Source organism: Odocoileus virginianus, chromosome 24, assembly GCF_023699985.2.
Source record: "Odocoileus virginianus isolate 20LAN1187 ecotype Illinois chromosome 24, Ovbor_1.2, whole genome shotgun sequence".
In the NCBI taxonomy this organism is placed as follows: Eukaryota; Metazoa; Chordata; class Mammalia; order Artiodactyla; family Cervidae; genus Odocoileus; species Odocoileus virginianus.
The window spans coordinates 19,629,913-19,640,189 of NC_069697.1; the positions used below are offsets into that span (position 1 = coordinate 19,629,913).

Here is a 10,277-nt window from a genome sequence, read left to right on the forward strand (position 1 = left end):
GGCAGAGATTGCAGTGATGTGGAACCAAGAGCCAAGGAGTGTGGGCAGCTTCTAGAGGCTGGGAAAGGCAAAGAAATGGATTAGCTCCAGAACCTCCAGAAGGAGTGCATCTCTGCTGACCCATTTTCCTACCTCCAGAACTCTAAGTGAATCAGTTCACATGCTTTAAGCCACTAAATTTGTGGTAATTTATCACAGCAGCAATAGGGAACGATCACAACTATTTTTATGAGTTATTTTTTATTTGTTGGTGGAGTGGTGTTGGTGTTGGTAGTATAGGTTTTATAATTGAGTCAGGAAACCAAAAACAAAGAAAATGTCAGTCAACCAAACCAAGAGCAGCTATCGGGGCTTCTCTGTTTCCCACATAGGTTACAATAATAAGCAGGAAGTCGGCAATTTAGAGACTCAAAGAACCTCAAAATTAATAAAGTGAAAGTGAAGTTGCTCAGTTGTGTCCGACTCTTTGTGACCCCATGGACTGTAGCCTACCAGGCTTCTCTGTCCATGGGATTTTTCAGGCAGGAATACTGGAGTGGGTTACCATTTCTTTCTCCAGGAGATCTTCCCGACCCAGGGATTGAACCCGGGTCTTCTGCATTGTAGGCAGACGCTTTACCATCTGAGCCACCAGGGAAGTCCCAAAATTAATAAAAGCCATACTGAAATAGTTGCTAAAATATTATCAGCTGAGAAATTTAGGGAAGGATGTAAATGGTGTGTAAATACTGTGAACTCTAAGTTATTCAAATCTTAATTTATATATATATATATATTTTTTTTTACTGTATACCACTTCCATTTATACCAGGCCAATCATTTCCCATTTAACTCTTCCAGCAACTCTGGAAACCTATGTGGTTAATATTCTCCATCCTAATGGGGAAATTGGGGCTGAGACAAAACAAGTTATGTAACTTAGCCACACAGATCATAAGTACTAGGTTCCCACTAGAACCCTAATTGCAGCAAGTTGAAATTGCACTTTTAAAATGTCAGTCATTTCCTTGTCTTTAGGAAAAAAGACACTTTATTTTTTAAATTTTTGTGACCCCTGCTACATATGAGACACTTAATTTGCTGGTGAAATAAATAGATAATGTAGCTATTCTGTGATTAGTTCTTAGGTTGAAAAATGAACAATTCACTGGGTTTGGATCCCTGCTATAATATCTCATTTGGTAAGTTCCAATAACACTTTGACTGCACTCCATGATACCTGTGGAGATATAAAAAGACTTTTGTTAAGATTCTTTTTAATGAATCACTTCAGTTCACTTTAGTTCAGTCACTCAGTCTTGTCTGACTCTTTGCGACCTCATGAACCGCAGCACACCAGGCCTCCCTGTCCATCACCAACTCCCAGTGTCCACTCAAACCCATGTCCCATCGAGTCGGTGATGCCATCCAACCATCTCTTCCTCTGTCGTCCACTTCTCCTCTTGCCCTCAATCTTTCCCAGCATCAGGGTTTTTCCAATGAGTCAGCTCTTCGCATCAGGTGGCCAAAGTATTGGAGTTTCAGCTTCAACATCAGTCCTTCCAATGAACACCCAGGACTTATCTCCTTTAGGATAGACTGGTTGGATCTCCTTGCAGTCCAAGGGACTCTCAAAAGTCTTCTCCAACACCACACTTCAAAAGCATCAATTCTTCAGCGCGCTGCTTTCTTTATAGTCCAACTCTTGCATCCATATATACCACTGGAAAAACCATAGCCTTGACTAGGTGGACCTCTGTTGGCAAAGTAATGTCTCTGCTTTTCAATATGCTATCTCGGTTGGTCATAACTTTCCTTCCAAGGAGTGAGCGTCTTTTAATTTCATGGCTGCAATCACCATCTTCTGTGATTTTGGAGCCCAGAAAAATAAAGTCAGCCACTGTTTCCACTGTTTTCCCATCTATTTGCTATGACGTAATGGGACTGGATGCCATGATCTTAGTTTTCTGAATGTTGAGCTTTAAGCCAACTGTTTCACTCTCCTCTTTCACTTTCATCAAGATGCTCTTTAGTTCTTCTTAACTTTCTGCCATAAGGGTGGTGTCATATGCATATCTAAGGTTATTGATATTTCTCCCGGCCATCTTGATTCCAGCTTGTGCTTCCTCCAGTTCAGCATTTCTCATGATGTACTCTGCATAAAAGTTAAATAAGCAGGGTGACAATATACAGCCTTGACATACTCCTTTTCCTATTTGGAACAAGTCTGTTGTTCCATGTCAAGTTCTAACTGTTGCTTCCTGACCTGCATATAGGTTTCTCAAGAGGCAGATCAGGTGGTCTGGTATGCCCATCTCTTTCAGAATTTTCCACAGGTTTTTGTGATCCACACAGTCAAAGCTTTTGGCATAGTCAATAAAGCAGAAATATATATTTTTCTGGAACTCTCTTGCTTTTTTTGATGATCCAGTGGATGTTGGCAATTTGATCTCTGATTCCTCTGCCTTTTCTAAAACCAGCTTGAACATCTGAAAGTTCACAGTTCATGTGTTGCTGAAGGCTGGCTTGGAGAGCATTACTTTACTAGCATGTGAGATGAGTGCAATTGTGCAGTAGTTTGAACATTCTTTGGCATTGCTTTTCTTTGGGATTGGAATGAAAACTGACCTTTTCCAGTCCCGTGGCCACTGCTGAGTTTTCCAAATTTGCTGGCATATTGAATGCAGCACTTTCACAGCATTGTCTTTCAGGATTTGAAATAGCTCAACTGGAATTCTATCACCTCCACTAGCTTTGTTGGTAGTGATGCTTCCTTCCTAAGGCCCACTTGAGTTCACATTCCAGGATGTCTGGCTCTAGGTGAGTGATCACACCATTGTGATTATCTGGGTCATGAAAATCTTTTTTGTATAGTTTTTCTGTGTATTCTTGCCACCTCTTCTTAATATCTTCTGCTTCTGTTAGATCCATACCATTTCTGTCCTTTATTGAACCCATCTTTGCATGGAATATTCCCTTGATATCTCTAATTTTCTTGAAGATATCTCTAGTCTTTCCCATTCTGTTGTTTTCCTCTATTTCTTTGCATTGATTGCTGAGGAAGGCTTTCTTTTCTCTCTTTGCTATTCTTTGGAACTCTGCATTCAAATGGGTATATCTTTCCTTTTCTCCTTTGCTTTTCGCTTCCCTTCTTTTCACAGCTATTTGTAAGGCCTCCTCAGACAGCCATTTTGTTTTTTTGCATTTCTTTTTCTTGGGGATGGTCTTGATTCCTGTCTCCAAATGAATCACTTAATATACAATAAAATGTGTAGCTATTTAGTTTAAAATGCATTTCTGGGCTAGTCAGAAGTCACTATTAGGTTAAACAATGCAATAATAATGACTCCAAGAAGAAAACAATGTAATAGAGTTTCTTTAACAATGTGGTAAGAAATTCACAGGAGTTAAATTTTTAATCAAAAACATTCAATAAAAGTAGAATTGCTCCTGAAAGCCGGGCTGCATTTTTGGTGGATTAGCTAGACAGATTCCACAAACATTTGTCTAAGCCATTATCTGGAAAATCACTTTCAACCCTAATACAATGAAAATATATTATCCATGCTAATAACAATGTCCCATCTGTTTAAGCACTTTACAACCTACTGAAAGCCATACCTGCTAAAGCCTTATGGCTCTGAATTTAAAAACAATTGAGAGTTGAATGCATGTGGCAGAATTACCTGGTAAACAGGCCCTATGAGCTTCCTGTTAAAGGGCTTCTTTGGTACTGTGAACTGATCTTCCAGAAAAACTACTGGAATCAGCCAGCAGCAAATTTTATAGGGCCATTCATTATGTCTAACCACTGATAAGTGACCACTCGGTTCTAATATATTTTATTTTATTTTTGGCCACACCACACAGCATGCAGGATCTTAATTCCCCAACTGGGGAATCAAACCTATGTCCCCTGCAGTAGAAGCATAGAGCCCTAACAACTAGATCACCTGGAGTTTCCTCTAAGATATTTTAACGTATATATGCTTCTTCTTTAGATTGAAAGGCATCTGATATGATAATCAAACAGTACAATCCCAAATAAAGTCTGTTTATAAGCCATGAGTGTTTAATGCTCAACAGAATATTTATCAATCCATCTAGTTATTTAAGGAATACAAAAAGTTGAAGGTGAAGGTGAAAGTTTCAAGCCATTATGTCAAATTTAAATCACTTTAAGCAAGCAGGTAAGAATTTCCTCCCTCACTGAGTATAGAGAATGTGACAGAAATATTTCAGTTTGGTAGCAAACTGAGAGTAAACCAATGCAGAAATATCCAAGGGATACATTAAACAAATGATTAAGAATATTAATACAATCCAAAATGGTGAAATAGTCCTATAATATGAAGAAAAAGTCCTCCCTTCATAGGGAAAATGTGGGTCAGTGTGTGAATGCTGGATACTAATATTATTTTCAAAATTATGCTTTCAATTTGAAAAACATGTTAAATGACTTTTTATAACAACTCTATGTGGTAGGTAAGTTTAGAACCATTTTCACTTTCCAAATGAGAAAGCAAAGACTTATTATTAATTGTTGACTTAGTTGTTGTCCAAAGTCACAAATTCTAAGAGGCAAAATAGAAGCCTTTGGCCTCAGCCTAATGTCCATTTCTCAACCCTTGCTCCTTTTTCAACATTCCCCCCAATCCTACTATATTAATCAGTAGAAATTTTAAAAGGGTTGCTTACATATAATATTCCACCAAAGAATAAAGGTCTTAATAGGCTTCAAATTCTAGAAATGTTAAATGTATCAAATTCAAAAGTATTGTAGTACCTTTTTGGATATACTAAAAATGTACTATTAGATGGCAATATTCCTCATGGTAGATTCAAACTAAGGCCTGAGTAATTCTTCAAAGCCAGCTAAAAGAAAGCAGTTAAGAGGTGATATACCAGACTGTTTAATCAGTGTCCAGTTCGCTAAGTACATGGATACAAATGCAATAACTGTTGATGATGTGAACGTACAGATCACATCTGTACAGATACACCTGAACAAAAATTCTGGTAAAATATTATCTCTCCAAAATGATGAAGAAGGAGAAAAAAGAAAAATCAAAGAAATATGTTTTAGAGTGAGCAAAGAATAAATTTGATTGTAGCAAGAATACTACTAGTGATTTCCTAGTGCTCGAGGGAAAGCTCTAAGCATGGACCAAAAGCATCTAAGTATGTCCAGAAACGTGAATTTCCTTCACATTATTGAAGGTGATGAATCAGGCAGGAGAGAATTGTTGAAGGAAATAAAAGGCCCAACTCTAGTTTGCCATCCAAAGACCTTTATAAGACTACCTTATATTAAATTTTTAGTAGAACTTTGGGGACAGATGGTAATATCTTTAGGTCGAATTCTAAGAGCTTTGTGTCCTGAAAAATCTCAGTGTTTAACCTAAGGAGATTCTGACTAATTTGGTGTGCTTAGCCCAACTTTACTAGATTTATACTTTAAGAAACTGCAGTTGATTCATCTCAGAGCATTTCCCCAAAGAGAACATTTAAAGTGTGATTCTTATATTGTTTGATTGCTTGCTTGATTTTTTATTTTCTCATCAATTGTTTCTATTTTCATGGTATGAAGTCTGTTTTTAGAAAAAGAATATACAAAGCACAGCCTTCTGTCATTAGAAAATATGGTTAGCATATGACAACCAGGAAAAGCTGGGTCATTAGTTGGAGAGCACCTGTATTTTTAAGGTCACAGTGAACCTTTCTTTCAGCATGAATTATAGGAGTACAGAGAAAGGAATAAAATGGTATGACCTGAGCCAAAATGTTAAGAAGAGTTTCATGGAAGAGGTGAGACTTAAGAAGGACTCTGAAGAATGAGTAGGATTTGGCTACATGGAGAGGATCAGGGAGTTTTTCCAGGCAGGGAGAAAAAATGAATAAAACCTTTTAGTCAGAAAGGAGCACAATCCAGAACTATGAAAAAACCAGTCAGTCTAAAACAATGAAATTATTTTTCCTTTTCATTTATTCAGTAGATATTTGCTGAGTAATTACTAAGTTTCTAGCAGCATGCTGAGTAAGAGAAATAAGATAAATAATGCATAGTTTTGCTCTCAATAATCTCATTGACTAGCTAGAGAAAGAAACTCTGTTAGTAAGAAATCATGTTCAGCTCCTTGAAAAAACAATATGACTGTTGTGGTTTAGTCCAAGATTCCCAACAGGTATGCTTCACAGTACATTACTGTTTTGCCAGTGTGTTATAGGTGTGACAAGATAATGTACTTGTACTTGAGAGCAAAGAGAGCATTCTGAATATTCTGCTTTGTCTATGAGTGGCCTTTTCCTTACAAGTAACAAATGCAATCATTTTCTATATATTTTGTGATGTGAAAAATACCAGGAAACATGAGCTTTATCAAATTGGTTGGTATTTTATCATAATTTTTTAAAAAATACATAGTACACAGCTAAGCACAGTACAGGTATTACGTCATTATAGCTTCTTTTTATGCTTTTGTTTCATCATCCTCCAAATACAGTTTTTATTTTCATGGTTGCTGTATAACTTCAAAACGGCTGTTCCATGTCTTTGCTGCTGTTGTTCAGTCACTAAGTTGCGTCCGACTCTCCATGACCCCATGGACTGCAGCACTCCAGGTGACCCTGTCCTTCACTGTCTCCCAGAGCTTGCTCAAATTCATGTCCATTGAGTCAGTGATGCCATCCAACCGTCTCATCCTCTGCCGCCCCCTTCTCCTGCTCTCAATCTTGCCCAGCATCAGAGTCTTTTCCAATGAGTTGGCTCTTTCTCTCATCTGTATTCCAGCTATAAACAGGGAGGTTATACCTACATTAGGAAACCAAAACCTATTCAGAAATCACCAACAATGTTCCAGTTATTCTCTTGATCAGAACTGTGTCATATGGATAGCTTTGGCTGCAAAAGAGTCTGTGGAATATAGGTTTTTAGCTGGTTACAGACTATTCAAAAGAAAAACAAAGTTATTTTGGTAAAAACAAACTTTTTTTGTTTTTAATTGAATGGTGGTAATTGGGTGTTTTGGGTCTGCTCCAGAGCCAAATACATGAGCAAATAATTTTTCTGTAATGTATTAACTTAAGCAACTTATAGAATGTCTTCGGGAAAAAGGTGGAAGGGTACATTAATTCTGACTGAAAAATTAACTAGTGTTTTACAAATGACAGGAAAATTGAACAGTGTTGAGTCTAAGGGATTAACTTAGTGTAAACCTAAATTAAGACAACAAAAATATTAAGGAGGCAAAGTCTGTGTCTGGAAATTTGAGTTTGATAACCCAAAAGTCAAAGACATTTGTTAATCTCTGGTTTTTGGGGGGAGTGGGATGGGGAGGGGTGGGCTAGAAATTTATATGATCCCAAGGAAGCTCCTTCTATGGTTTTGGATCTGCTCTTTATGGCTAGGGAGGCAGTGCTAGAAGAAAGAATCTACAGAGAGGATCAATGGCAGACCCTACTAAGAGTAGTGGAACACACCCTCTAGGCTGGATAACTATAAAAAAAATAAACATCAAGTGCTGAATAGGATCTGGAGAAATTGGAACCTTCGTTCAGTGTTGGTGGAAATGTAACATGGTGCAATTGCTGTGAAAACAATATAGCATTTCCTAAAAACATTCAAAATAAATTACAGTCTGATATAGCAATTCCACTTCTGGTTACACACTCAAAGGAACTGAAAGTAGAGTCTCAAAGAAATATTTGTATATCCATGTTTTTAGCAGCATTATTCACAGTAGAAAAAAGATGTAAACCACCTAAGCTGAATACCAGATAAATAGATAAACAAAATTATTCAGCCTTAGGAGGAAAGGAAATTTAGATGCATGCTACAACATGAGTGAAACTTGAGTACACTATGCTAAAGGAAACGAATCAGTCGCAAGAAGAAAAATATTGATAATTCCACTTAGCCTAGGTACGTGGAGTAGTCAAATTTATAGGGACAAAAATAGAATGGTGTTTGCCTAGGGATGGGGGAGAGTGAAATGGGATATTGTTGTTTAATGAGTACAGAGATTTAGTTTTGCAAGGTGAAAAGAGTTCTGAAGGGTGAGTGCATAGCAATACAGATGTACTCAACACTATTGAACTTCACACTTAAAAAATGATTAATATGGTAAAAATTAAAAGGCAATTAAAAGTTGAATGCCTCACATGGTAATAGGCTTCTAGTTTTTTCTGGAGTTTTGTGTTCCTAGGACTTTTGTAGTAGTGTATGTCTAACCATGATTTTAAAATAGCACTATTTTCTGACAACACTTTTCTATGTATTTTTCAAATATTAGCATTGTAAAAAATGTCCTAAAATGTTTGAGAGGGTTGGGGAAGTAGTGGCCGATGTTACATGATGTACTACTTTGCCTATCATGTAAAAAAATTATTTATTTTTAATTGGAGAATAATTGCTTTACAATGCTCTGTTGGTTTCTGCCATACATCAACATGAATCAGCCATAGGTATACACATGCCCCCTCCTTCTTGAACCTCCCTCCCCACCCCACCACTCTGGAATAGCACTGAAATATATAAACCACCATGTATAAAATAGCTAGTGGGAAGTTGTCATGTAGCACATGGAGCTCAGCCTAGTGCTCTTTGCCTATCATTTTTAAAGCCATAGTGAAAACACTGCTTACACCGCGAGATGCTATTTTGAAATGGAAGTTAATACTCCAGAGATTGATTCAAAACTTGGGTGGTGGTCAGAAGTGACAACTACCAGAAGGAGAAGTGAATTGTCTTTACAGAGGTCCCTTTATTTTAATGGGAAGAATGAGGCAAGAAAAGTGTTTGACTGTGTGGATCACAAGAAACAGTGGAAAATTCTGAAAGAGATGGGCATACCAGACTACCTGACCTGCCTCTTGAGAAACCTATATGCAGGTCAGGAAGCAACACTAGGACTGGACATGGAAAAACAGACTGGTTCCAGATAGGAAAAGGAAGTACATCAAGGCTGTATATTGTTACCCTGCTTATTTAACTTATATGCAGAGTACATCATGAGAAACGCTGGGCTAGAGGAAGCACAAGCTGGAATCAAGATTGCCGGGAGAAATATCAATAACCTCAGATATGCAGATGACACCACCCTTAGGGCAGAAAGTGAAGAACTAAAGAGCCTCTTGATGGAAGTGAAAGAGGAGAGTGAAACAGTTGGCTTAAAACTCAACATTCAGAAAACTAAGATCATGGCATCCGGTCCCATCACTTCATGGCAAATAGATGGGAAAACAGTGGAAACAGTGGCTGACTTTATTTTTCTGGGCTCCAAAATCACTGAAGATGGTGATTGCAGCCATGAAATTAAAAGACGCTCACTCCTTGGAAGGAAAGTTATGACCAAACTAGATACCATAGTAAAAAGCAGAGACATTACTTTGCCAACAAAGGTCCGTCTAGTCAAGGCTATCATTTTTCCAGTGGTCACGTATGGATGTGAGAGTTGGACTATAAAGAGAGCTGAGCGCCAAAGAATTGATGCTTTTAAAGTGTGGTGTTGGAGAAGACTCTTAAGAGTCCCTTGGAATGCAAGGAGAAGGACTGATTAGTCCATCCTAAAGGAGATCAGTCCTGAGGGTTCATTGGAAGGACTGATTTTGAAGCTGAAACTCCAGTACTTTGGCCACCTAATGCGAAGAGCTGACTCATTGGAAAAGACCCTGATGCTGGGAAAGATTGAGGGCAGGAGGAGAAGGGGATGACATAGGATGAGATAGTTAGATGGCATCACCGACTCAATGGACATGGGTTTGGGTGGACTCTGGGAGTTGGTAATTGACAGGGAGGCCTGGCGTGCTGTGTTTCAAATGGGGTCACAAAAAGTCGGACACATCTGAGCGACTGAACTGAACTGAAGGCAAGAAGGAAGATGGAGGAACAGTGTTCCTGGCAGAGGTGAGACAGGATGGCATTTCAGAACATGAACACAGGGCAATACAAAGAGTTCTTAAAGTACATCAGAATGAGTTATTGAAAATGAGACCAGAAAGGTGGGCAGAGGTGTTGAGTGCTTACCATTTGCCAACTGGCTACATGTGTCATCTCAGTTAATTGTTACAACTCTCCCAAGAAAGAAGTGCAATTAATGTTCCCATTTTATAGCTGAACAAAGTAAAACTTGGGGTGAATAAAGAAACAGTTAATACCATAAGAGTGATTTGCCTCAGGCAGCAGGGGATTGAATTGTCTGGTCTGTGAAAATATTGTCTTTTAGGAAGAAGACAATTCAAGAAGACAATCAGTTAGCCAACTGATAACACACACTTTGGTGTTGTTGCTGTTCTGTCAC

At 38.1% G+C, this 10,277-nt stretch overlaps 1 non-coding gene across 1 annotated transcript; it reads right to left on the minus strand.

Moving 5' to 3' along the window:
* Nucleotides 1-565: 565 nt before the first annotated feature.
* On the minus strand, nucleotides 566-637 carry TRNAC-ACA (transfer RNA cysteine (anticodon ACA)). The gene has a single exon. It is a non-coding gene; the product is annotated as a tRNA-Cys (tRNA).
* Nucleotides 638-10,277: the final 9,640 nt, after the last annotated feature.